The sequence below is a fragment of the Microtus pennsylvanicus genome, chromosome 1 (assembly GCF_037038515.1).
Source record: "Microtus pennsylvanicus isolate mMicPen1 chromosome 1, mMicPen1.hap1, whole genome shotgun sequence".
Taxonomy (NCBI): Eukaryota; Metazoa; Chordata; class Mammalia; order Rodentia; family Cricetidae; genus Microtus; species Microtus pennsylvanicus.
In genome coordinates, this window is record NC_134579.1 from 62,284,977 (window position 1) to 62,311,203 (window position 26,227).

A 26,227-nucleotide genomic window follows, 5' to 3' on the forward strand; every position below is an offset into this window, starting at 1 on the left:
TAACATGCTATATGCTTGAAAATTGCTATGAGATTACATGTAAGTATTCTCTCTACAAGAAATATATAGTGTGAAGTAATACGCATCTCAATGTAGCCATTTCATGGTGCACCCATTATTAAAACATTAAGTTGTGGCTGGTGCACGCCTTTAATCCCAGGCAGAAGCAGGCGGATCTCTGTGAGCTCAAGGCCAGCCTGGTCTACAGAGCAGATGCCACACAGAAACCGACAACAAAGAAGCCATTCAGTTGCACCTTATAAGTCTATGCACAATTTTGTCATTAGCAAATGTTGCTGAGTACACGGGCAGGCACCTTTAATCCCAGCACTTGGGAGGCAGAGGCAGGCAGGTCCTGAGAGCTCCGGGCCAGCCAGGGCTACAGTGAGACCATGTCTCAAGAAGTAAAACTAAGACAAAATAATACCACTCTTTGGTATTTCCCCAAAGAATTCCACATCCTGCCACAGAAACCTCACATCCGTGTTCACTACTGTTCTATTCATAGGAAATGGGAACCACTCCGACGCCCACCAGTGGGAGGGTGATGATAGGAATGTAGCTGTATACATATCATAAATGTATACATATCCATCAAACACACATACACAATGGTTTCTCTGTGTAGCCCTGGCCCCTCCTGGAACTTTGTAGACCAGGCTGGCCTTGAACTCACAGAGATCTTCCTGCCTGTGGACTTTTGTTCAGCTGTAAGGAGAAATGAAATTTGTAGGAAAATGGGTGGAACTGGAAAATATTTAATGACGCAACCCCAGGCTCACACAGACAAATGCTTCATCTCCTGTCTCATAGGTGGTTTCTAGCCTCCCGTTTTAGATTTGCGTGTTTAAGCTGGAGTCAAGTCATAGAGGTCAGAGACCTAGGACAGGGTCACGAGGTGGGAGGAGGCTTATTCAGGAAAGGACTATACTAGAAGACATGCCACATGAAAACAAAAGCAGAGAATATTGGGGATAGAAAAGTTTAAGTGGGAAATTGGGTGGTGTGAGGCAGAGGAACATGGAGAGCTACAGAGAAGGATCAGGCAGTGGCGTGCTGGCCACTTCAGCACTTCAGACCCGTGTTCCAAACCTAGGACCCACATTAGAAAAAATCAGGCCGAGTGGTGGTGGCACCCGCCTTTAAATCCAGCTCTCAGGAGGCAGAGAGGGGTGGGTCTCTGTGAGTCTGAGACCAACCTGGTCTATAAGGTCCAGGATAACCAGAGCTGCACAGGGAAAGACTTTCTCAAAAAAAAAAAGGAAGGAAGGAAGGAGAGAGAGGGAGGGAGGGAGAGAGGGAGGGAGGGAGAGAGAAGAAGAAGAAGAAGAAGAAGAAGAAGAAGAAGAAGAAGAAGAAGAAGAAGAAGAAGAAGAAGAAGAAGAAGAAGAAGAAGAAGAAGAAGAAGCCATCCTAGTGATCCTAGTGCTAGGGAGGAAACTGCTGGAGGATCCAGTCCCTGAGCCTGACAGCCAGCTGGCCCAGCCTAATTGGTGAGCCCCAGGCTAGTGAATGACCCTGCCTCAAAAACACAAAGTGAAGGGCTGGCGAGATGCTCAGCAGAGCAGAGCACTGACTGCCCTTCCAGAGGACCTGGGTTTGGTTCCCAGAACCCACAGGACGGCTCACAACCACCTGTAACTCCAGCGCCAGAAGATACAATGCCACATACATATGTACCTTCAGAAACACATACATAATGCAAAATACTTTTTTAAAGAGTGGGCAGCTCCTGAAGAACACCCAGATTTGATCCTGGCCATCACGAACATGCACACATGTGCACACACACACGCACACATACACATGCGTGCATGCACGCACACAACGAGGACTACCACTCACACACTTCTGTCAGGTAGGTATATGAAGGAAGAGGAAGTGCATTCTAGGCTTGGGAACAGAGTCAGCAAAGCAAAAGCGTGTGAGAACAATACGTTGTTGGCAAAGCAAACAGGCCAAGCCAAACCTCTGCCACACAGGTTTAGCCCCCCATTTCAAGTCACTTCTTCAGCGCTTTTCCCCAGAACCTGCTTGAGCACCACATAACCACACTGAGGAAGAAGGTTGGTCCCTCTGGGCTCCTAAGCACATTGAGGTTCAGCAAGGTAAACCATTTACCCTTTGCTGCCATGAAAGCAGCCCCAGGCCCAGTAGGGAGCGGAGTCAGTCTGGTTCATGGCGGCCTGAGGCCCAGGTCTACCTTGTGCTGCTTAGCTCCAGAGAGAGCGAGCAGCCCATTGGAATGGAGGAGGAGGCCCATGAGAAGCAGTCTGGCTTTGATCTTCGGAGCTCTCTCTGCGGATGCTGCTCTGGTTGGGGGGATCATAGAGGTCTTGGCAGCTGAAAAATCTCACAGCTGTGCACCTGGGGCAGTTGCTCCCCACTTGACCTCCAGGCTCATGGGCCTGCCCTCTCTTCCTCCTCCACTGCCAAGCCTTGAGGCAGACTGGGTGGGTCTCTAATTCTGGAGGGCGCTGGCACAGCGGGGATTTGGGGCTGTGACTGAAACAAACAGCCCAGCTGCCAAAAGGAACAAGGAAGTAAGGAGACGTCTCCAGTTAAGTTTCCATCTAGCTTGCTCTGAGAAATGGGTGGGAAATCAACCATGATGGCTTTGGGGGGCGGGGTGGCAGAGTGAGGAATGACAAGCGCGTCCCTACTCCTGGCTGCTGGGAGGAGCACCAGAGGCTTGTGTGCTCAGGTCCTAGGGTGAGCTGTCAGAGGTGGGAGGGACACTCTGGAAGGGTCCAACAGGCCCCATGGCCTCACACAACCAGGGAGGATGACTAGGACAACGGCTGAAGGAACATGCATATGGAAAACTGTCATGAGTTCTAGACCTTTCTTCTACTACCTGGACTCCAGCAAGGCCCATGCCAGCAGCCAACCTCCTTCTCAAATGTAAGAGTTCAGTGCGTGAGCTTCCCCTAAGGACTTCCTCTGCTCCATCCGTTCCCCACGGACACACCTAGAGGTGAAGCCATTACCCAACCCTCCCAGGCAAGGCCTGCCTCTCCTCCTGCCCGCATGCAGCATCCAGCAACCTGCTTCACCCCATCTCTGCTGCCCATAACCCCCTCACCACCCCATCCCACACCACCGTTCTGCCACCCTCCCACCCATGCCTGCTGTAATGATAAAAATAAAATGCTGCAGGTTCCCCAAATGGCTGCAGTGGGCAGCAGGTCCTGAGAACAGCCAGTCCCAGGCAGGGAGCCATGCAGGGGCGAGAGACAGAGACATGGATAGGCATGTCTTGCAGAATAAAGTTGGATATTTATTTAGTGGGTTTTGGAGGGGAAAGGGGAGAAGGGGAGAGGAGGAGAGAGAGAAAGAAAGAGAGAGGAGAGAAACAAGAGAGCAGGGAAGAAGCAGGGAGAAGGGAGAGACAGAAGCTGCCTCTTAAAGAGGGAGATGGAAAAGGAAGGGACTCAAGTTGGAAGCTGAAGATCAGCTTGCCTTGGTGGTGGGGAGGGAGTGGGTATGGCTTGTCTCTTAAAGGGACAGAGCAGACCATTGCATTCCCATCCTTTTTTATAACAAAAAAGTGGGAGTTTAGGCACAACAGGTTAAAGGAATTGGGGTGCAGATTCTCAAGACTGCTTCCTGCTTATTTGAGGGTGTCATCTTGGTGAGGGGATCTTGAGAAAGCTGAGTGCTGGTCACATCCTGACATAGCCGGTCTCTTTGCTCCTGTTCTGTGTTTGTGGTATGGAAATGCCTGGTGTCTCTTACACCTGTTTAAGGTATTGGCAGAACAAAGGACAAAGTTAAGGGGGAAAAAATTAGGACCGGGAAATCGAGGGGGGTATATCTGACCTGCTTAAGGTGGATACTTCAATTTGGCTCCCTGGAGCTCAGAAGAATTCTTTGGGTTTGTGAAAACATACATTTTAAACAGCAGCCGAATGACTGTGACAGATATTTTTGCACAATGAAAACTATTTTTAAGGCTACGAAAGGCAGAGGAAGAAAGGAATTTGATAACTCGTATTTGTCCTCACACCTTTATAACTTGTAGGTACACACCTTAATAACTTGTATTTTACTGAAATTTGTTTGGTGAGGTTGTCCTTTTAAACTGACAAAACCTCTCAGCTGTCAAACTGCATCAGATATCTTTGAGAAGGATGAAATATTACTTGAGTTATTGATTAAAAAACAACAGAGAACTTACTTGGTTGGCACCTAGAGCTATTCCTCAGGGTCTTCCATGGTTGCTGAAGGTCATATTTGGCTTTTGCTATTTAGTGCAGGGCCTGCCAGCCTCCAGAAGATCCTGTGGGCTAAGAAATCTGTAGGAAGACAAGCCTACCTTGACCTGAGAAGCTAGGCTGTCAATTTCAGCAATTCTGTCCACATCAGGAGATCTTCAATTTAGATGAAAGGCAGTTTTTTCCCAGTGGTCAGTGCTTGGCAGTTGAAATGAATTGTGGATGGATGTTGTTTTGTGCCCATTTTGTCTTCTGTATTCTTTGCAGGAAGTAGAGTGCTGCTGCTAGGAGCCAATCTGTCTCTTTTTGTTATGAAAAGTTTTTTTCTTTTTTTTTTATTGAGAAAAGGAAAAAAAAACAAGTTTCTGCCTCCTCCCAGCCTCCCATTTCCCTCCCCCTCCTCCCACCCTTCTCCCCGTCCTCCCACCCTTCTCCCCCTCCCCCCACTCCTCTCCCCCATCCCTCTCCAGTCCAAAGAGCAGTCAGGGTTCCCTGCCCTGTGGTAAGTCCTAGGTCCTCCCCCCTCCGTCCATATCTAGGAAGGTGAACATCCAAACTGGCTAGGCTCCCACAAAGCCAGCACATTAAGTAGGATCAAAAGTTTTTTAATAATTAAATATTTAAATGCCATATTCCTCAGATCTATGAGCAGTTGAGGGCTGTTTATCAGGTATAACTACAGTATGGAGAGCTGGGTCCAAGCTTGACTGCACTGGCTCTCAACTTAACAAGTAAAGCAGGGTTGGATTAAATATAAAGTATTTTTGTAAGAGACTTAAAAGTACATACAAGCTTAAAACATGGGACATTGTTTTTGTAGTCTGAAATGAGATGAAATGAACAGACAATTATAACATTTAACAATAAACATAGGTGTATTTAAGTTACATGTGTGAACACACACACAGAGTGAACAGGAATTGGGTGAAGGGGATGCTCTTGGTGAGCCCTACCAAAGTCATGCCACTATGCAAAACACACATGCAACGGAGTCTGCACTGGGGAACCAGATAGGGAAAACCTCAGTAAAGATGGCAGAACTTGATCACCTGACCTGGCTCTCAGTTAAGATGGCAGTGAAGTCACCTGACCTCAGTATAGATGGTGGTAAGGTCGCCTGACCTCAGTCAAAATGGCAGCGGTCACATGTTGTATGGAAAAGCAACAATTTTTGAGCTGCAGGGATTTTAAGTTTAGTAATAAGAGAGACCTAGAGACATGATCTGCCCTGTCACTGAGCCACCATGCCACAAGCCACAAAGGGTAGTAAAAGGCTGGAATTGAAAGCTGCCTTGTGAATCCGACCGATCTTGTTGGCAGCAGTAGCAGTGGCAGAGACAGTTTGAGGGGCAGCAAGTCCCAGGCAGGGAGCCATGTGGTAGGTGAGAGACCTCAATGGGGAGCCAGTCCCATGAGGAGAGATGGGCATATGGGCACACCATGAGACCATGCCGCAGGTCTACGAAGGCAGCCAGTTTGGGGTAGAGAGCCACACAGCGGGCGAGAGACAGAGACATGGATAGGCATGCCATGCAGAGTGAGGTTGGATATTTATTTAGTGGGTTATGAAGGGGAAAAGGGAGAAGGGGAGAGAAGGAGAGAGAGAGAGAGAGAGAGAGAGAGAGAGAGAGAGAGAGAGAGAAACAGAGATGAGGGAAGGAGAGAAGTGGGGGAAAGGGAGAGACAGAAGCTGCCTCTTGGAAAGGAAGGTAGAAATTCAGGCTGGAAACTGAAGGTCAGCTTCCTCAGCGGAGGGGGAGTGGGTGTGGCTTGTCTCCTAAAGGAACTGAGCAGACCACTATAACCTACTCCACCCACCTGTGTGATTGCTGGCTTCTCTGACTCAGTTCTCCCCTCCCCTGCCTTGCCTTTCTGTTTTTACTGATCTCTTCCTGTGCCTCTGGCTTTTCGCCATTGCTAATATGGCTACCCCCATGATGACCTCTTTGACCCAGAGCAAAGTGAACCATAATGAAGGTGTCATGCTGCATAAACTCTAAAGTCCAAAAGGGCTCTGTGGAAAGTGAGGGGAAGCCTCCATGTGGAGTATACTCTCTGCCCAGGAGCAGTCAGGTCTTGTCTCTCTCTAGGGCAACAATGTCTGTGAGTGATATCCACTCTAGGTCAGCTTGTGGACTCAGCATAAAACAGAACTTCAAGACTGGTCAAATGCTTGTTGCTTCTATAAAGTTTTTTCAGACCAATAAACCTCTCCACCAACACAATAACTCAAATCAGACTAAATCAAACCAAATTAGAAAAAGACCAGGTTTAATGGATGCCAGCTCCCTGGTAGACCTCCGGGAAAACATGGAGAGGGGAAGAAGAACCAGAAAGACAATTCGTTCTCCGGGGGAGGGGTCACCGTTTGGCGGGCTTTCTTGGAGGTGGAGTTTGGACTGAGGTAACTCCCAATGGATGGGGCTTGAAAAGGAAATTTTCACCCAAACATTGCAAAATGGATGTCAGGGGCTGGGGTGATGCTTTCAACCAATCAGCTTCTTCTCCCTGGGTAACTCTTTGAATCTTAGTAGGGGCTGCCTCATCTGCATAGATTAGCACCCCTGAGAGTGGTAAGGGCCCCTTTTACAACTTCTGGGTATCTAAAGATAAGTTGGGTAGCCTATGGAGACTAGAGAGCAGAGAGGAAGGTACATTTCCCCAGAGTAGGGCATCTTTATGTGAGCTACGTTACCCTAAAGAACTCCACAGCAAGGTAAGCCCGCAAAGGGCTGCTGCTCAGCTCTGCCTAGAAATCCACACCACATCTTCCCAACTTCCAACTACGGAGTAAAGAGAAGTTAGAGACATGCTCCAAAAGTATTGGCTTCCTTAGGTCTATGCAAGGGGAAGGCTGAAAATGACCCCAGATTTCTGAGGAGTGCAAAGTGGGGTCCCCAAGTCCAGATCTCTGAGGAGTGCAGAGTGGATCCCCATGTCCAGATCTCTGAGGAGTGCAGAGTGGATCCCCATGTCCAGATCTCTGAGGAGTGCAGAGTGGATCCCCACGTCCAGATCTCTGAGGAGTGCAGAGTGGATCCCCACGTCCAGATCTCTGAGGAGTGCAGAGTGGATCCCCACGTCCAGATCTCTGAGGAGTGCAGAGTGGATCCCCATGTCCAGGGCCTCTTCCCATTGTCAGTCCTCTGAGACCCAATCCTGCCCTTCCACGGCCACCACCAAAGGCAAAATTTTGTTTTTTTTCTTTTTTTATTGATTTTATTAAGCTATACATTTTTTGCTGTTCCCCTCCCTTTCTCTCCCCTCCCCTTCAACCCTCCCCCATGGTCCCCATGCTCCCAATTTACTCGGGAAAGCTTATCTTTTTCTACTTTCCATGTAGATTAGATCCATGTACGTCTCTCTTAGGGTCCTCATGTTGTCTAGGTTCTCTAGGATTGTGAATTGTAGGCTGATTTTTCTTTGCTTTATGTTTAAAATCCACTTATGAGTGAGTACATATGATATTTGTCTTTCTGGGTCTGAGTTACCTCACTCAATATGGTATTTTCTAGATACATCCATTTGCCTGTAAATTTCAATATGTCTTTTTGTCTGCTGTGTAGTATTCCGTTGTGTAAATGTACCACATTTTCCTTATCCATTCTTCAGTCGAGAGGCATTTAGGTTGTTTCCAAGTTCTGACAAACAATGCTGCTATGAACATAGTTGAGCACATGTCCTTGTGGTACAATTGAGCATCCTTTGGATATATACCCAATACCTTTGGTATTGCTAGGTCTTGAGGAAGGTTGTTTCCTAATTTTGGGGGCAATTCCCACACTGATATCCAAAGGGGCTGTACCAGTTTGCACTCCCTCCAGCAATACAGAAGTGTTCCCTTTCCCCACAACCTCTCCAGCATAAGTTGTCATCAGTGTTTTTGATCTTGGCCATTCTTACAGGTGTAAGATGGAATCTCAGAGTTATTTTGATTTGCATTTCTCTGATGACTAAGGATGTGTCTTTCAGCCATTTTAGATTCCTCTATTTAGGTCTATACTCCATTTTCTTTTATTGGATTATGTGTTCTTTTGATGTCCAATTTCTTGAGTTCTTTGTATATTTTGGAGATCAGACCTCTGTCCGATGTGGAGTTGGTGAAGATCTTTTCCCATTCTGTAGGCTGTTGTTTTGTCTTGTTGATTATGTCCTTTGCTTTACAGAAGCTCTTCAGTTTCAGGAGGTCCCATTTATTAATTGTTTCTCTCAGTGTCTGTGCTACCTGAGACCACTATTTAGGAAGTGGTCTCCCTGCCAAGGCATTTAAGTGTACTTCCCACTTTATCTTCTATGAGATTCAGTGTGGCTGGCTTTATGTTGAGGTCTTTGATCCATTTGGACTTCAGTTTTGTGCAAGGTGATAGATATTGGTCTATTTTCATTCTTCTACATGTTGATATCCAGTTATGCCAGCACCACTTGTTAAATATGCTTTCTTTTTCCATGTTATATTTTTGCTTCTTTGTAAAAAATCAGATGTTCGTAGGTATGTGGATTAAATATCCGGGTCTTCGATTCTGTTCCATTGGTCCTCCTGTCTGTTTTTATGCCAATACCAGGCTGTTTTCAGTACTGTAGCTCTGTAGTAGAGTTTGAAGTCAGGGATTGTGATGCCTTCAAAAGTTCCTTTATTGTACAGGATTGTTTTGGCTATCTTGGGTTTTGTGCTTTTCCATATGAAGTTGAGTACCATTCTTTCGAGGTCTGTGAAGAATTTTGCTGGAATTTTGATGGGCATTGCATTGTAACTGTAGGTTGCTTTTGGTAAGATCGTCAAAGGCAACTTCTTTTTTTTTTCTCAGAATAGGAAAATTTATTACTGTGCTTCCACTGTCAAAATTTAGGATCTTGGTCTTTCCTTCTTGCCTTTGTACAGGGCCAAAGGGACACATTGGCTACTTTAACAACCTTAAAGCAGACCTCAGGAACATCACTTACAGCATGACCCTTTCGACCAAATCCAGCAACCAGAACTTCATCGTTTTCTTCAATGAAGTTCAAGCAACATCATTGGGGACGAAAGCTGTGATCTTCTTGCCGTTCTTGATGAGCGGCACCCTGACACACTTCCTGATAGCAGAATTTGGCTGCTTGGCTTCAACTCCTACTTTTTCCAACACGATTCCCTTGGCATGAGAGGCACCTCCAAAAGGATTGGCCTTCAGGGCTGTGCCCAAGTGGGCTTTCTTGTATTGTTTGTCATGCCACTTCTGGTCCTGTCGGTGGCTGCGAAGCTTCCTGGCAGTACGGAGACCACGACACTTGCCCATCTTGCCGACGCCAAGGGTCTGAGAGAAAAGCCAAAGGCAAATACTTAATGCTTGGTATTAGCTTCATCTAAGCTGGGACAAGCCTGCCACACCCTGACATCAGCCATAAGCCTTCCTGTGCTTCAGGCAGTTTCCGCGCCAGCGGGAGGATGCACTTCAGAACAGGCTGAAGGAATTACAGAGATGAACACAAACTAAGGTGCCCTGAGCTAGTAGAAGAGCAGGTGTCTTGAAGGGATTTAGATGTGCAGGTGTGAGCCGCTGCCAAGTTTTGGGGTGAGGGGTGCAGCATCCAGCTAGGCAGCAATTGGAATCTAGAATGTCAGGGCAATCGGGAAGTGAGAGAGAGGGTGGTGTTTGAGTTGGTGGGGGGGGGCTTTCAAGGGTGACGAGGCTGCGCTGACTAATAACAGCAGGCCAGCAGTTACATGTCTGTTTAACAGTAAGCAACAATGCCTGCATTTTCCAGCAAGTGCCTCTTCACCGTCTCAGACATGTGTGTGCTAAGACTGTCCAGTGAAATTCAGAACAACACAGCTCTCCTAGATTGTGTGCAGTCACCATCCTCAGCAAGAGGAAGGGAGGTTTTCCCAGCTGTGGGGACTAAAGGGTAGGAGGAGCAAGGAGCAGGTGACAGTGCTACTCTGTGACAGGCAGCTGCTTACTGGACAGTGTGACTGTGGCCTGGAGGCCGCAGTCCATGTCCTACCTCAGCTGAGGGCCCTGTGGAGGAGAGCCATGGGGACAGGGGTCAGGAAGGCAAAGGGCATTTCTCATATTCGGCTTGACAAAGCGGAAGGGCCCTTGTAGCAAGGAGCCTGAGAAACCCCGAGGCGGATGCTGACATTGAAGTGGCGTGAGAGCCTTGCCCTGGAGCATAAGAGTGTCAGCATCTGTAGTGTTGGGAAGATGGGACCTAACGGCCTTTTCCCTAGACCTCGAAAAACATTTGCTTCTCCTTCGTGTCTGCGCCCACACATACACGGGTCTGCATGCCATCTTCTCCTATGTTGCTTTTCCTCAGAGGCAAGCGTTACCTTTGTAACCAGCATAAAGGAACACGAGAGTCATTGTTTAGCGCCCTCATCATTGAAACGGTAAAATTGAGGTGCAGAGGAGTGAAGTGGGTCCTCAAAGTCACACTGGATTGCTCAGTAAGTGTGTGTGTGTGTGTGTGTGTGTGTGTGTGTGTGTGTGTGTGTGTGTGTGTAAAACCATGGAGGTCCCACTCTCGTGATTACACTTAGTCCTAACTACTTCCTAAGCACCACGTGTGAATTTAAGGTGTTTTTCTCAACATGTGACCTTGGCAGGGAACACAGTCAAAATGGTGCCTCCTCTCCTCCCAGGAGCTGCTCAACCCATTGGAGGGAGAAAAGGGGGAGGGAGATGCAGGAAGGAACTTAACTGTACTCGCCACCGAGACAGGTCTGAATTGCCTGCAATCACTGTCTCTGTCTCTCTCTCTCTCCCCCCTCCTTCTCCTCTTTTCTCTCTTCCTCTCTTTAAAAAGACATAATAACAAATGAGGGGCTGGCGAGATGGCTCAGCAGTTAATAGCACTGGCTGCCCTTCCAGAGGACCCAGGTTTAATTCCCAGCACCTACATGGCAGCTCACAACTGTCTGTAACTCCAGTTCCAGGGAATCTGATACCTTCATACCAATGCACATAAAATTAAATTAATTTTTTAAAAAATTAAAAATAAATGAAATTTATAAATATTACAGAAACTCTGACAGTAAAGGGAAGATTACATACAGCCCACGTTTTCTACAACTAACTTTAAGATATTTCTGCCTTCCAATTTTTAATGTTCTTATGAATTTTAACAGCCTGTTCTATCAATGAGCTAGGTACCATTTACATTCTGTTGTTTGATTTACTGTATTAAGCAGCTTCAATATTACGTCTTTAAAATTAAAAACAGTGTGTGTGTGTGTGTGTGTGTGTGTGTGTGTGTGTGTGTGTGTACGCACGCGCACCATACAATTTCTTTGGGCCCCACCCTAACCTGAACCTGAACCCAAACCCGAAGCCAAACGGGGCCCAAAGAAGTCAGCAGAGGGTGTCAGATTCCCTGGAGCTGGCCATACAGGTAGTTATGAGACACCACAACCTGGCCAAACCTTGTTTGATCTCAGAAGTTAGGCAGGGTCAGGCCTGGTAGTGCTCGAATGAGGGCATGATTTTACCAGCACATTAAAAAAAAATCTTGTGTATTACACTTACTTAGCCCTCCTTCCCTTCTTCCTCCCCATTCTTCCTGCAACCACACATCTTTGGCACAACAAGAATTTTGCCTGCCTTCTGAAGAAGGGGTTTTATAAAATGCTGATCTTTGCTGGAGAGACAAAGAGAGAGAGAGAGAGAGAGAGAGAGAGAGAGAGAGAGAGAGAGAGAGAGAGACAGAGAGAGACAGAGAGACAGAGAGAGAGAGAGAGAGAGACAGAGAGAGACAGAGAGAGAGAGAGAGAAACAAGCCCGAGCCTGAGTCTACAATACTGGACACGAAGAACACTCTCCTGGGGAGTGTCTTGGCCAGCCAGGGTGTTTATCAATACACTGTCTGATAAAGCATAAGGCGGGAACAGTATTGATCCATTCTTTAAAGATGATTGAGAGGCAACGCTGGGAGGAAATGGCCAACTGATTTTCTTACTCAACAGAAAAAGATCAAAGTGTCACGGGAAGAGATCAAATATTTGCTGTGGGGCTTACAAATGTGCAGTAAGTGATTAACCGAATAATTGTGCAAACCTTTTGTCCCGTCTGATAAAGGAAAGGGATTGTTTCGATTTCTCCTTCAGTGCTGGGCATTGAACCCTGGGCTCACAGGTGCTAAGCCTATGCTCTCCCACTGGGCTACAACACTCCAACAGGGGGATGGGGGTCAGGAAGACGAGGGGACTCTGTCTATAATTATCAGAGAAATAAAAATATACCATTTTCTCAGATGTCTTAAAGGAAGCTGTGGAGTGGAATCTTCAGAAACATTTTTAATGTTTTGGGGTTTTGTTTTGCTTTAACTTTATACGTGTGAGTGGTCTCCCTGTGTGTATGTAAATGCACTGGTTCCCAAGAAAGCCGGCAGAAGGCGCCAAATTACCTGGAGCTTGCTTCACAGCGGTAAGTGGTGTTGTGGGTGCTGGGAACTGAGCCTGGGTAAACCACTGAGCCAGCTCTCCAAACCGGGTTTGGGGTTTGTTTTTTGTTTTGTTTTGTTTTGTTTTTTTGATAGAGTTTTGTTATGTGTTCAAAGCTGGTCTTGAACTTGCAATAACCCTACCTCAGTCTCTGGAGTATTGAAATTAAGGTCTGTGCCACCACAATAAGCTAAAAACGTCCTTTACAAAAAAAGGTTAATTTGTATTACTGTTTATTCTTGTGTGTGTGTGTGTGTGTGTGTGTGTGTGTGTGCGCACATATGTGTGAGTGTCCTCAAATGCCAAAAGAGCGTCAGATGCCATAGAATTGAAGTTGTGAGCTCTCTCCCATGGGTGCTGGGAACTGAACTCCCATCCTCTAGGAAGCAGGAAGTGCTCTTAACCCCTGAGCTATCTATCCCTCCAGTCCCTAGACAGATTCCTAACAGTGGGTACGGGGAGATTTGTTTTGAGTACCCTTTTGAAGCCAATCAGTAACCCATGTGCTGACACACAAAAGCCGCTTCTGCAACACTGTAGAACTGACACCAGGCTCACGACGACAGGTCAGCTCTCGGCACTGCAGGTACACTAAGCCAGCCAAGGAGAGGAGGAAACCTGGACCCTGCTTGTCACTTCCTGTCCAGCTGAAAACACAAACTTGCAAGGCAAAGAAAGCTAATGCCTAACAGCATGGGTGAGCCTGGGCTCCGTGTCACAGACCTGGTTTAGCCAGCAGGAGCTCTGAAAAGAGACCAGGCCAGGAGGGGGCCAGTAGAGAAAAGTGTCTTTACGATTGGCTGTGCGTCACCAATCCATCTGAAGTCCGTTCCTGAACTAGAAGTCATAGACACCCTCTTGATGGGGAGTCCACTGGGACAGTTCTTACAGAGCCGTCCCAAGCCCCATCTTCCAAATCAAACTAGGTAGCATCAAAAGGCTGTGCCTTCATTTATTCCCAGAAAAGTAGAAGATGTAAGGTGTGTGTGTGTGTTTGTGTATATATTACGTGTGTGTTGTCTGTGTTATATGTATGTGGTGTGTTATGTGTATGTGGTGTGTGGTATGTGTTATATGTATATGGTGTGTGTGTTTTGTATGTGGTGTGTGTGTTATATGTGTGTGGTGTGTGTGTTTATGTGTGTTTTGTATGTGGTGTGTGTGTTATATGTGTGTGGTGTGTGTGTTATATGTGTATGTTATATGTATGTGGTGTGTGTATGTGTGTGTAACAGTTATAAAACCTGTCACATGAGCATTTGAGAGTGATCTTTTTGTTGTGTTTGTTTATTTTTATTTATTTAGTTTTTGGTTGGGGGCAGGTTTATTGGGGTGGGGGGCAGGGGACTGGGAACATCACTGCCTATCACACATCTCCCTCAGGATCTTCATGCTTTCTGAGTAACGAAGCTTATTCCAGTGAGATGCCTCCTTCCACCTCTGGCGTATACATTTCCAGCATTGCATGTTGCGATAGATGAGTGTGGAAAGAGAAGGTTCAGGCTCAGAGGGTTTATCATCTGGGGTACCCTGGGTCTCAGGCTGCAGTGGGGATGGGATCTGCAGGTGTCTCCAAGTGATCCAGGGGCTGTGGGTGAAGGCAGCGTGTACACATCACAACTTTTGCTGTTGATGGCCTCTGAACCCTCCTCATCCTCAGACAGAAGGGGCAGTGGTGAACTGGGTGACCGCGCCTGCTCTCACACTGAGGGACAGTTGCGCACCATACAATGGTGTGTTCTCACTGAACTGGGCCAAATCCACACTCCGGTCAACCAGCTTGATCACATGTGTTGGATCTCTGAGGACTCCCCCCCCCCAGCCAGCCCATCGTCCATCTCCCTCCTCTTCCTCCTCCTGGTGGAGGAAGCAGGCAGATGGCCTTTTGCCAGTAGCAGCAATGGAATAATCCTTGTTGTGTGTATCCAAGGGTGTTTTCCCAGCATCTTCATCCAGACATTCCTGTCCTTGTGACTCTTCTCCAGTAGACACTGAAGAACGGCATCCAGCTGGTTCAGGGCTTTGGCCCTCTCCATCTCTGATTTCTCCACGTTTACCTTCAGCGGGAACATGGTTTGGGTCCAAGTCTAATTCGCTGGATCAGAAACACTTAGAGGAGACAAAATTCACAAACCAAGGCAGGAGGCGGGCAGGAAAAGGTCAAAGGTAAGCCTGGCTACCACTGGTCCTCGAGCCTGAGCACCATCCAGTCGCAACTGCCTTGGCCGCCACTTTGTTTATTTTTGACATTGTGTTTTGATTTCAACATTTTCCCCTCCCTTACCTTCCCCCCAATCCCTGACATAAACCCCTTGATACTCTCCTTCAGATTCATGGCCTCTATTTTCATCATTTGTTATGCATGCATATATGTATTTGTATACACACATATATTCCTAACTATAACCGACTGAGTCTGTATAATGTTACTAGCTTGTATATTTTTAGAGCTGACCATTTGGCACAGGCAAGCACTTGGTGTGCTCCTTCCTAGGGAAGCCGCCTCTCCCACTCCCAGCTCTCCTTGGTTGCCTGTAGCTCTTCGTGTAGGGTTATGGCCTCCTGGGCGTTTCCCCAGTGCCATCTGGTGTCCTTGCTCTGCACACATTGTGCAGTCCTGATGGTGACTTACAGGTGTAGCTTCTGCTGTCGCTAGGAGACAGTAAAAACAAAGACACTTTTTAACAGCCATATTCACTCTGAGGCCGGCTTATCTCCTTCAGCACCCCAGAGAGGAAGCACATAGCCTGCGTGCCTAGGTGATAAGGTAGCACCCACACTGTGTCTGACACACAGGACACCAGGCTCCAGCTCCTCTTCATTACAGGTGCTGTGCTGCCAAAGCTGTACCCGGGACCCGTAGGGTGGGGCAAGGGAAAGGCATGGCAAGGAACTCCCCGGAGGCGAGGCTTTTCAAAGTCGGAGCTGCTTCGGCAGAAATATCATGGTACTGAGGGTCTTCTTACAGTGAGAAAGTGTACATTTGGCCTTCAATTTCCTGTCCTTAATAAACACTTTTTGTCCGACAATACTATGTGGTATCTTCACACGCTTGTCCCAGATCTCCAGCCATTTAGACACATTCTTTTAGTAACATGACATTACCTCAAACTTTATCATGGCACACGAGACATCTCTCGGTTTGCCATGTTTCTCCTCGCCACCTATATTCTAGATGTTGAACTTGAGGGCTCTGTTTTGAGAGTGGCTACCTATTTCTCAAATTCACCATCAACTGGAGCTTCACAAACATCAACTTCCACAGCCGATAGCAGAACCCCAAATTTTAGTAGCCCCCCCCCACAACCTTAGCACAACTGACTCCATGATGGAAGTACCATTCAGACTACAAAATTCAACATGCTGACAACACCACCTGCCAAAATGAAAACAAAGACCTAATTCACCAAAGCCCATAGTTCCAGGAAAATATCTAAATGTAGTTCCTTGCTGTATAGCTTCTGGCTAACTGTTCTTGTTAATTGTAGTATGTCAACTCAGAATGTGTTGGGTTTTGGGGGTTTTGTTTTCTTGGGGTTTTTTTTGTTTTGTTTTGTGCTTCTAAGTTCACCTACACTGGGATCCTGAACACTCCGTTAAAGATTTTCTATTGACTTAAGCCCAAGTCTAAGCGGTCTTCTCTGGTGACTACCCCCACAACATTTCTGGAGGCCCCAGCGAGAGCCCAGAAACCATACTTAGAGACACCAGAAGAGCCCCTTGGAGAGAGGAAGTGTACAACCTGAGGTATTTCAGATCACTTTGATTAGTCACCGCCTAAAGCTTGGGGGGGGGGGGTTCTGACACTTCCACCCCAAAAGGAAACAAATTAGACAGCCGCCTGGTCACCTGGTCTCTCACCTCCGGAGGTAAGTCTGGTTAAAGTGACTTCTATTTGGACACAAAGAGGTCTGATGTGGCTGCTAACCCAGTGTATGGGACCATGTGAGATGTCACTGGACTCCCCATCTGTTCAGGCATATGAATGTGTGGTGGTCACCCCTGTCTGTCTGTCTGTCTGGCTGGCTGGCTCTCCGTTTCTCTATGTGTTTCTGTCAGTTCTGTTTGCCTGTATTGACCGATGGCTTTCTCTGGTGTGAGAACTCCCTTACCTGTGCTCACCCCTATTGGGGACCTGAAAACAAAACACCAACTATCCCACTCCAAGAACAGGAGCACACGCTTGCTTCATTGCTTGTCCTGCTCACTGTCAGGGTTGGTCCTTGTGTGGAGGTAGAGAGGGGTCAGACCGTTCATCCTGTCATCCAAGTGACACAGGGAGGGAGGAAGAGTCTCCCCAGGTGAGCATTCCCTCTGCTCCGTGCCTATCCTGAGCAGCCCCAGGGAAGGAAAGTTTCCCCGGGCTGAACCTGAACTGAAGAAAAAGAGAAAGCTCCATTCCTTTCTCTTTCATGATTTATGTCTTCTTTTCATCCAGTGATTCATATAACTAAAAAATTCAAAATCCACCATTCTCAAAAAACAAAAACAAACAAGAAAAAAAAAAAAAAACAGGGCTGGGCATGCCAGACAATGCAGCCTGGACAGACTTTCTTTTTTTATTTTCTCCTGACCAAAGAGACTTTAAACAATTTTTACTAGGTGCTATTTAAAAGGATTAAAGATAGTTGCTAGAAAGATTTTTCTTTGTTAAACGGGGTGGTGGTGGCACACGCCTTTAATCCCAGCACTCGGGAGGCAAAGGCAAGTGAATCTCTGTGAGTTCGAGGCCAGCCTGGTCTACAAGAGCTAGTTCTAGGACAGACTCCAAAGCTACAGAGAAACCCTGTCTCAAAAAAACAAAAACAAAACAAACAAACAAAAAAGTTATGCTGAGCACCCAGCACTCAGGAGGCAGAAGCAGGTGGATCTCTGAATTCAAGGCCAACCTGACCTACAGAGAGAGTTCCAGGACAGCCAGGACTACACAGAGAAACCCTATCTAGAAACAACAAAAAAAGGTGATGAGAATTACCTCTGGAGGTGGCTCCAAAGGTGTTTAACAGCAGAGAACTGGTTGGGACAAGACCCTTTGCATAAACTAAAAGCCACTATTTCCTTCTCTGAAGATGACACAGTTAGATTTACAGATACCCAGCAAAATTTTGGTGTCTTGCTCTCTGTCAGAAAAATATCTCCTAGCTGAAAGTCCTACCCCCAATCAAAAGATAAAGTGTGCTATCTCTCAGATTGGCAACAAAGATTCCCAGGTATGGGCAGAAACCAACTCCCTAGGACTGTCTCAACACCAAGTTCCTATGATTGTTCCACCAACCAATTCAGCTATCCTAATCCAGATAAACAATAGGCAATGACCCTGGAAACAAAAGAGGAAATTACAGTCCTTACTGTCTGCCTTAGAGAGACAGGCATCCTGGTGCCCTGACAGTCACCCTGGAATACACCTCTCCTGCCTGTGAAGAGACCTGGATCCTCTGATTCTCACGAGTCCAATTTTTCCAAAGAAACAGACGTACGCTCACCTGAAGGATGCATTCTTCAGCCTCCCATAAGCAGAGGTGAGCCAACCCGTCTTTTAAGTATAACCTCCCAGGTTACAATGGGCAATTTACATGGACCAGGTTGTCTGAAGGGTTTAAAAATCCTTCACCCCCTTTTGATGATACACTGAATGCTAGCCTTCCATCAAAGGTTCCCTGGGAAAATAGGTTGTTTTGTTTTGTTTTGTTTTGTTTTTTTGTTTTTTTTAAAAAAAGGGCCAGTGAGGGACTACTGCTGGAGTTACAAACCTTAGGCTACAAAATGCCGGCTAAGAAAACCCAAATTTGTACATCAGAGACTACCAGCTGAGAGGAGGCTAAAGAAGTCCGTCTCAGAGTAAGGTTGCTGTCATTGTTCCTCACACCTCCAGCCCAAAGACTAAGAGACAAGAGTTTCAGTGGGGACCCGCAAAGTGGATTTTATCAAGGAACAAAGTGATTATCTTCTTAATACCCAACACACCAAGTAACCACAACCTAGGTCAAGATATTCTGTTAGTAGCCACACCTTAAGCTAAATCTCCTGTCGATAACCTTGAAGGAGCAGGAATAGGCTTAAACTCTCTGAACTTCAGTCAAGGTGGGGCAGATCCACTTCTGTGGGTTCCCACAGCTTGTGGTGGGTGCCCTGGCAGTGGGGCCAGGAGCCATCCCTAATGAGATCTGGCTTTTGGAGCACATTTCCTGTGAAGAGAAACCTTGCTCAGCCTAGACATGAGGGGGAAGCCCTTGGTCCTGCCTCAACATGGTGATGCAACAGAATTTGTTGACTCCCAAGGGAGGCCTTAACCTCTCTGAGGAACAGATGGGATGGGTGGCAGGATTAGGGGAAGGTGGGGGAGCGGGAAGAGGGAAGGGAGGGGGAACTGGGATTAGTATGTAAATAAAAAATAATATTATATATATGTAGTATTAAATAAATGTAAATATAGTATGTAAATATAGAGAGAGAAAAGAGTTCCAAGTTACAGCTAGATTTTGCTGCCGCTGGATCCCAGGGTTTGCAGAAATAGCAAAGCCTCCTCAGTACACCAACACAGAAGGGGGCACCAAGCCCCTAAACCGCACTGAGACTCAACAAAAGGCATCTGTGACTTTAAAAACAACCCTGACTTCAGCTTCAGCCCTGAACCAAAAGACATTACAAGTGACCTACCCACCCAGGAGAGCCCAACTCTCTAAGAGCCATGGCAGCTACTGCTAGTCTAATCTAAACAAACAGAAAACAAGTTACCTGGGTTAAGATCTTACACTCACAGCGCCCATGACGTGGTTGAGGCCCTCCGCCGAGGAACACCAGAAATCTGGCTGTCTGATGATTGTGTGGCCCAGTACCAGGCCCTACTCCTGGTCCACCTGTGAGTCTAGTGTGAGACACCCAGTGTCATCAATTCTGCTATCCTCTTCCTGATGACAGCTCACAGGTGCTCATCCGTGACTGTCACAAGAGGAACCGTGAGCCCAGGTTCACGGGAGCTTCAGTAATTACTTCGCCCAAAACAACTGGAGCCCAAGCCAGGCACATCAGCCTAGGCAATAAAACTGAGTGAGCTGACCCAGACTCCTCAGATGGGGAAAAGGAAAGTCCACCACTATGTATATGGACAGTGGTTATGCTTTTTACTATTGTGCATGTCCATGTTCATGGCATGAGCTATAGGAAAAAAGAGTGTCATAAATAAATAAATAAATAAATAAATAAATAAATAAATAAATAAATAAAAACTTGGCCCTCCTAAAGACTATTTGGCTTCCCCTAAGAATTGCTGTCCTTCACTGACAGCCACTGATCTGACTGCCAGACAAACTGCCCTAAGACCAGTGGGGCCCATCTTGGCCTGTGCAGCCTGAGACTCTATTATTAAAAACAAAACATAAATCAATCAATAAATAAATAAATACACAGCTCAAACTCAAAGCTGACGAGGACACCAGAAGGAAAGATCATTCTCCCAGAAACAAGCGGCAGGCTCTGGTAGCTAACCTTGACCAGGCTACTTACTTATCTGAGGTCCAAAAACTTTCTGAGTTGCTGGGACCAGGGTATGTTATACCTAGACTGGACAACCTAGTAGGGATGTCTCAGCCACATGCTAGGTTGGTGCTCAAGTCAAACCAAAACAGAGAGCTCTTACCCAGGAAGGGGGTCCCAGTGAGATACGGATGCCCCGGTGAACTCTGGGAAAACTGACTCCACCGAGATCCAGACTACTAGGGGAAGATACAAGTATTTGTTGGCTTTTATAGACACCTTTTCTGGGTGAGTAGAAGCATTCCCCACCTGGACTGAAACTATTTAAAGAGTAGCTTAAACAGTTCCTCCAGGAACCAGTTCTCTGATTTGTCCTCCCCCTAGCAGCAGGGTCTGACAACAGCCTGATTTTCATAGTCAAAACCTCTCAATTAACAGCTAAAGTTTTATATATAGATTGAAAACTTCATTGTGTGCGTACACAGCAGAGTTCTGGGCAGGTTAAAACAACAACAACAAAAATCACCTTTAACAAAACTCACATCAGAGTCCAGCAAAGGACAGTGTGGTGGTTTAAAAAAAAAATCACCCCCAAAGGAAGTGGCACTATTAGGAGGTGTGGCCTTGTTGGAGGAGGTGTGATCTTGGAGGAAGTGTGTCACTGTGGAGGCGGGCTTTGAAGTCTCATATGCTCAAGTCACACCCAGTGAGACAGTCCACGTCCTGTTGCCTTCTGATCAAACAGTAGCCAGCAGTGTGTCTGCCTGCAGGCCTCCATGTCCCACCATGATGATAATGAACTAAACCTCTGAAGATGTAAGCCACCTTGTTAATATTTTTCCTTTAGAAGCATTACCGTGGTCATGGTGTCTCTTCACAGCAACAGAAACCCTAACTAAGACAGATAGATAGGCCTCCTTCCTTTGCTTGCTTAGGGCTGCTGCACCCTAAGCAAAGGTGGGAGCATTTACCCCCTATGAGATTATGTTCTGAAGACTCCCCCACTGCCTCCTAGGCTCAGAGGCCAGCAGTTAGCAGAACTCTCTAATTATCCCGCTCTCAGGTCACTGCTGGCCCTCCAGTTGTCATTAAAGGCTATTTATTCATCGGGCTGAGAAACTCAGACAGCCTCCAAGTCCACCGCCAGTTTCGGCTTGCTCGAGCACCATGATGCTGCCTGGGTCAGGCAGGTAGCCAAAGGGACCCTGAAACCAACGTGGAAAGGACCTTACATGGTGATTCTCTCCACTCCTACAGCTGTATAAGGAGCTGGCATTACACGATGGATCCACCACACTCAGGTCAAAGAAGCAGAAGCCATGGATGTCACTGCCAAATGGACTGTCTCCCAGACTATGGACCCATTAAAATTAAGGTTTCATCAAGCCCCAGACCCTTCCACTCCCTGTTTCTCTACCTCCTCCTGAGTCTTGGGCTTTGTCCTATGTGTATAAGTAAAGAGTCGGGATCCAACCCCTTCCACCCTCAGGCCTGGACTTGGGAACTAAGGAAGACAGATACAGCAATGGCATTAGCTAGTGTGACCACAGACCAGCCACCCATATTCATATTGACCCTTGCTCGCCAATGCCCCCATTTTTAATGTCTAGTTGTATTAAAGAAAGGAAAAATATGAGTTAGGAATACAGAATTCACAATTCCCAGGTTTATCCATGTTTAGCATACTTTTTATTAAGGAATAAAAGATTCCTAAATTTGGATTTGGAACAACTGATTCCAAACCTGCTCTTATTTCCTCCTTCTGTGTCCACTGAGCATCAAGCACGCCCTACCCAGTGTTCTAAACCAACCCTTCGGACGTCTTCCTCGAGCTTTCTTCCCAGTCACCATCACAACCCTTAGACAATGCAGAAATCTGGTCTTTACCCCGTGATTCCTCTTCCTGTCCCTTCTGTCCTCTGTTGTCATGAGACCCACCCCAGTTCAAGATACCCCCCTTCCTCCCATAGACGACTTTGCCAGTCCCCTGAAATGTGTCCCTGACTCTTCCATAGTGGTAGGAGAGCCTTCATTTTCATAGCTGATGGAGTTTCTTGTTCAAATCCCTTCAGTGACCTATGACCTTCCGTACTATTGGGAGGCCCTGCTGGTCAGAGGTGGCAATCTACCTGGGCCTAACAGCTTTCTCCAGGCTCGGCAACATGAAGGACTTCCTCACCAGCGAGGCTTCCTGCTCTCCTCCTGCCCTTATTTGGAGGATATCTCTAGGCTTGGATGCCTGATCTGTCTCCAGGATGACCCTCGGCATAGTTCCCTGCAAATGCTCTTCCCCTGCTGCCCACGCAGCTAAGGCGTATGCTCTGGTCATTAGCAGAGCTGTGCTTCTGCTAATCCAGCTATGATAGGAGTGTACCACTGAATGCAAGCTAAGATTTGTCCCCAACTACCACCCCCAAACCTATATATTCCGTATACTGTGGAATAAAGTTGAGCTGTCTCACTGCAGTCGTTCCAGGAGCGCTATCTCCACCGTATCGGCAGCCATCGGAATCTCATTTTTTGCTTCTGCTTCCTCTACCCTCACGAGCCCATGGCCAACAATCCCCGAGGAAGGAGAACCACACATTTTCTTTTTCTTTTTTAAATATTTATTTATTTATTATGTATACAATATTCTGTTTGTGTGTACGCCTGAAGGACAGAAGAGGGCGCCAGACCTCTTTACAGATGGTTGTGAGCCACCATGTGATTGCTGGGAATTGAACTCAGAACCTTAACCACTGAGCCAACTCTCCAGTCCCAGAACCACACATTTTCATGGAGGCCGCTAGTTCCATTCAGATCATGCGCACTCTTCTCCCTCGGTCTCATCTCACACGGTTCCTCATCCAGCCCATGGAGTCACTAACTCTGACCCTGACGAATAGGAACGCATGAAGGGAGGCTCACCTCAGTCTGCAGAGCTCCCCCTACCTCATCCTGTCTACCTAGCCGGACTAAAGCCAACAAGGCTAGCTGCTGTCCCAAGTCCGCCTCTCTCAATGGTGGTGTCTTCATGTTCAAATCTCCACTCTGATGCTAATGTCGCTCACAGAAAGGGGGTGTCATGGCACTGTCCACCTCAGTGACTATCACATTTCATTCTTGACACTCACAGCCAACCCTAAAAGTCTTAGTGGTTTAGCCGGGCAGTGGTGGCGCACGCCTTTAATCCCAGCACTCAAGAGGCAGAGGCAGGCAGATCTCTGGATTTGAGGCCTGCCTGGTCTACAGAGTGAGTTCCAGGACAGCCAGGGCTATGTAGAGAAACACTGTCTTGAAAAAATAAAACAAACAAACAAACAAAAGTCTTATTGGTTCGTTAGTTTGTTCATAATCTATTTGTCTACACTACGATGCTCCCGAGGGGGGGCGGCTATTAACATTTCTCAGGCATGACTCACCAGCTACCACAAAAACAACACAGGCTAATGTGGAATGGATTCCCTTTTAAGTAAATCCTTCGAATGACTTCGACTTCTGTTGAAGGAGCTCACTGGGCTTCCGGATGTCCACCTCTTTGTGTAAGTCCTCTCCACCCTTTGACCTCTGTGGACTGAGCCAAGCCGACTCCTAAGTCACTCTCCAACTGGCCAGTTCACTTCCTGTTTCCTCTCCCTCTTCCTCCTCCTCCCAGGTCTGGCTTCTCTCCGTCAATACACAATGAATCCCCTCTGTGGCAGCTGGGTCACTCTGTTTGACCAAGTATCCGCATCACTGGAAGGGGATCCTTGGAGGTCCCTTGTGTCCTGAGACAGAAGACTTAAAGCTCTTGGTGCAGGATTCCTGCAGATTCTGCAGTCCCTGTACGCTCACAAAGAGTGTGACATCATTACAAGATCTTCAAGCAATTGCATACCATGTGGCCACTGAAAAGAAACTTCTCCATACAGATAGACTGACCACCATGTTTCCCACATTTAGATCCTGTGGGAAAAGCAGACATAGCAGACCACTCAGGTGCAGGGCAGTGCTGACCAGCAGTAGTAGAGTGGAAACTATAAATATAATTTTAAATGTTCCATTAACTGCATTAACTGTAAAAGAAAAACAATAGGTAAAATCCATCTTAATAACTCTTCTTTAATCTAGTCTATTTAAAATATTATCATTTCAACATAGTATTAGTTCATTCATTGTCATTTCAACACTCATAATATAAACATTATGAACGAGACATCTTACGCTCTTCTCACAGAAGTGTCTTTGAATCCAAGTGTATTTTACCCCTCTTTTACCACTCGGTCTGGTCTAGCCACATCCAAGTGATAGCAGCAGCTGCCAGACAGGACGCAGGGGCCTTTTCAGTGCCCGAAGAGCATTGAAACACATGGACAAGGTGCCCTGAGAATTAAGAATGTTCTCGGCTTATGTAGCTACCTTCCACTAGCTACCCAGGATCAAGTGAGGCTCCTCCCTTGGTCCCACTGGGACTTACTTCTCAAAGGGCTGCCCTTCTGGGGTACAAAAGGGCTCTACCACTTTTATCCAGTGGCCATCTCCTGGGGAGTAAGCACCTCTCATGGCCAGGCCATTTTCATTGTCGTCTCTGCGACCCTCTATGTGAATTTGTTCAAAGTCAATCAATCGATCAACCAAGCATTCGTTCCAAGTCTACTGCATGCGAGTTGCTTGCCAGGCCCAGAGATAGGAGGCAAGCCCGGTCCCTGCCCCTCAGGGTGCTCGGTCTCAAGAGAACGTCTCCCCATACCTCCTACACCTGTCTCTTCTCCCTTCTCCTCCCAGGCCTCATGCCTTTTCCTAGTGAGGGGCTGTCCCTGCTTAGGTTTAGTTTCTATTTCAGAGTTTGACCTGGTCCCTCCTCATCCTGGGGAGGTTTCTGTGTATGAGTCACCGGCCTCAAGGAGCACCAGGTGACAGAGATGATGGGGTCATCAGGAGGATAAGGAGGAAATCTGGACAGCGCAGCAAGGTCACGGTTCAGGGCCCTGCAGCCTCTAGATCATTCTGGAATGACCCACACTGAGCTTGTCCTGAGAAGGACACTCACCTGGTGTGGGGAAGGACAGGAGTATCTGGGCAGAGAAGAAAGACTCCCATCTTCCATCAGCCTTTTGATGGAGATCAGGGTCGTGTGTTTGTGTCAATTTAATATCTGATTATCTGGATTGCGGAGCAGGGAGAAGAAGAAGTGACGAACGGAAGGCTCTCTACCAATGGTATAGCACCAAGAGGACACCACTGTGCCTCCAGCGTGAGGACTCTGCACGGAAGCAAACATGGCTTCCACGGTTGTCCATTGCTTTCTAAGGAAAGGTTCCTTCTGAATTAATCCGTATCTTTACGCTCTCCCAATGACTTGGCATGGCTAATGGTTTATAGGACAATTGCTAGAGATGTTGGAGGAGGCGGTGGGGACCTAAGCCAGGGTCTGGCACGTCCTGAGTCTCCACCTCCTGATAAACACTGTACTTCTCTTAAGAGAGTTCAAGGGTTCACTGAGCAAACTATCTTGCTGGGTCTATGATGCCCACAAGTGAAACCGTAGCCTGGGAAGTCTGAGGAACTTGTCCGTACCTTGCGTGTGAAGACATGGGGTGTACCGGGCAGTCACGACTTAAAGACCCAATGTCCTCAGCCATGTCACTGATGAGACAGCATGGGACAGGACTTCAGATTATCAGGTCCTCTGCAGCCCTATGAAGCCCGTCACATGTTTGCAGAGCGGTCTCCTCCTAGTACCTCCCAGGCAGTGACAGGGACGAGGTGCGCACAATCTTCCTTAGCTGTCAGAGCCACGGGGCACTCCTGTGCCTTCTCCCCCTCCCCTCGGGTTCAGACGTGTCTGGTCGTCTCAGGGCTCTCTCCTCTTCTCCCTAGTTTCCTCTCAAGCACTCACTTCCTCTAGGGTGATCTTCAGCTTTAATCCCAACGACATGACTGCTTCTTAAAGACTCTGGACAGTGCAACCAACCATACACTTTCACCCACACCCTCAGCCCCGCCCAACACAACACCCTGGGGAAGCATGTGTTTATCCAGAAGGAAGAAACACAGACAGGAGAGCCCATTAGAAAAGCTCCCAGCAGGACACCTCCCAAGCATCTTCCCAGATGGGCACCCCAAAGCAAGGCATTCCCCAGCAGGGAACCCCCAA

The 26,227-nt window shown here is 47.2% G+C and overlaps 2 pseudogenes; both read right to left on the reverse strand.

Moving 5' to 3' along the window:
* Positions 1-9,004: 9,004 nt before the first annotated feature.
* Positions 9,005-9,512, reverse strand: LOC142839381 (small ribosomal subunit protein uS12-like; annotated as a pseudogene).
* Positions 9,513-13,992: 4,480 nt separating this feature from the next.
* LOC142839388 (protein lin-37 homolog pseudogene) lies at positions 13,993-14,719 on the reverse strand (annotated as a pseudogene).
* Between the last annotated feature and the right edge of the window lie 11,508 nt (positions 14,720-26,227).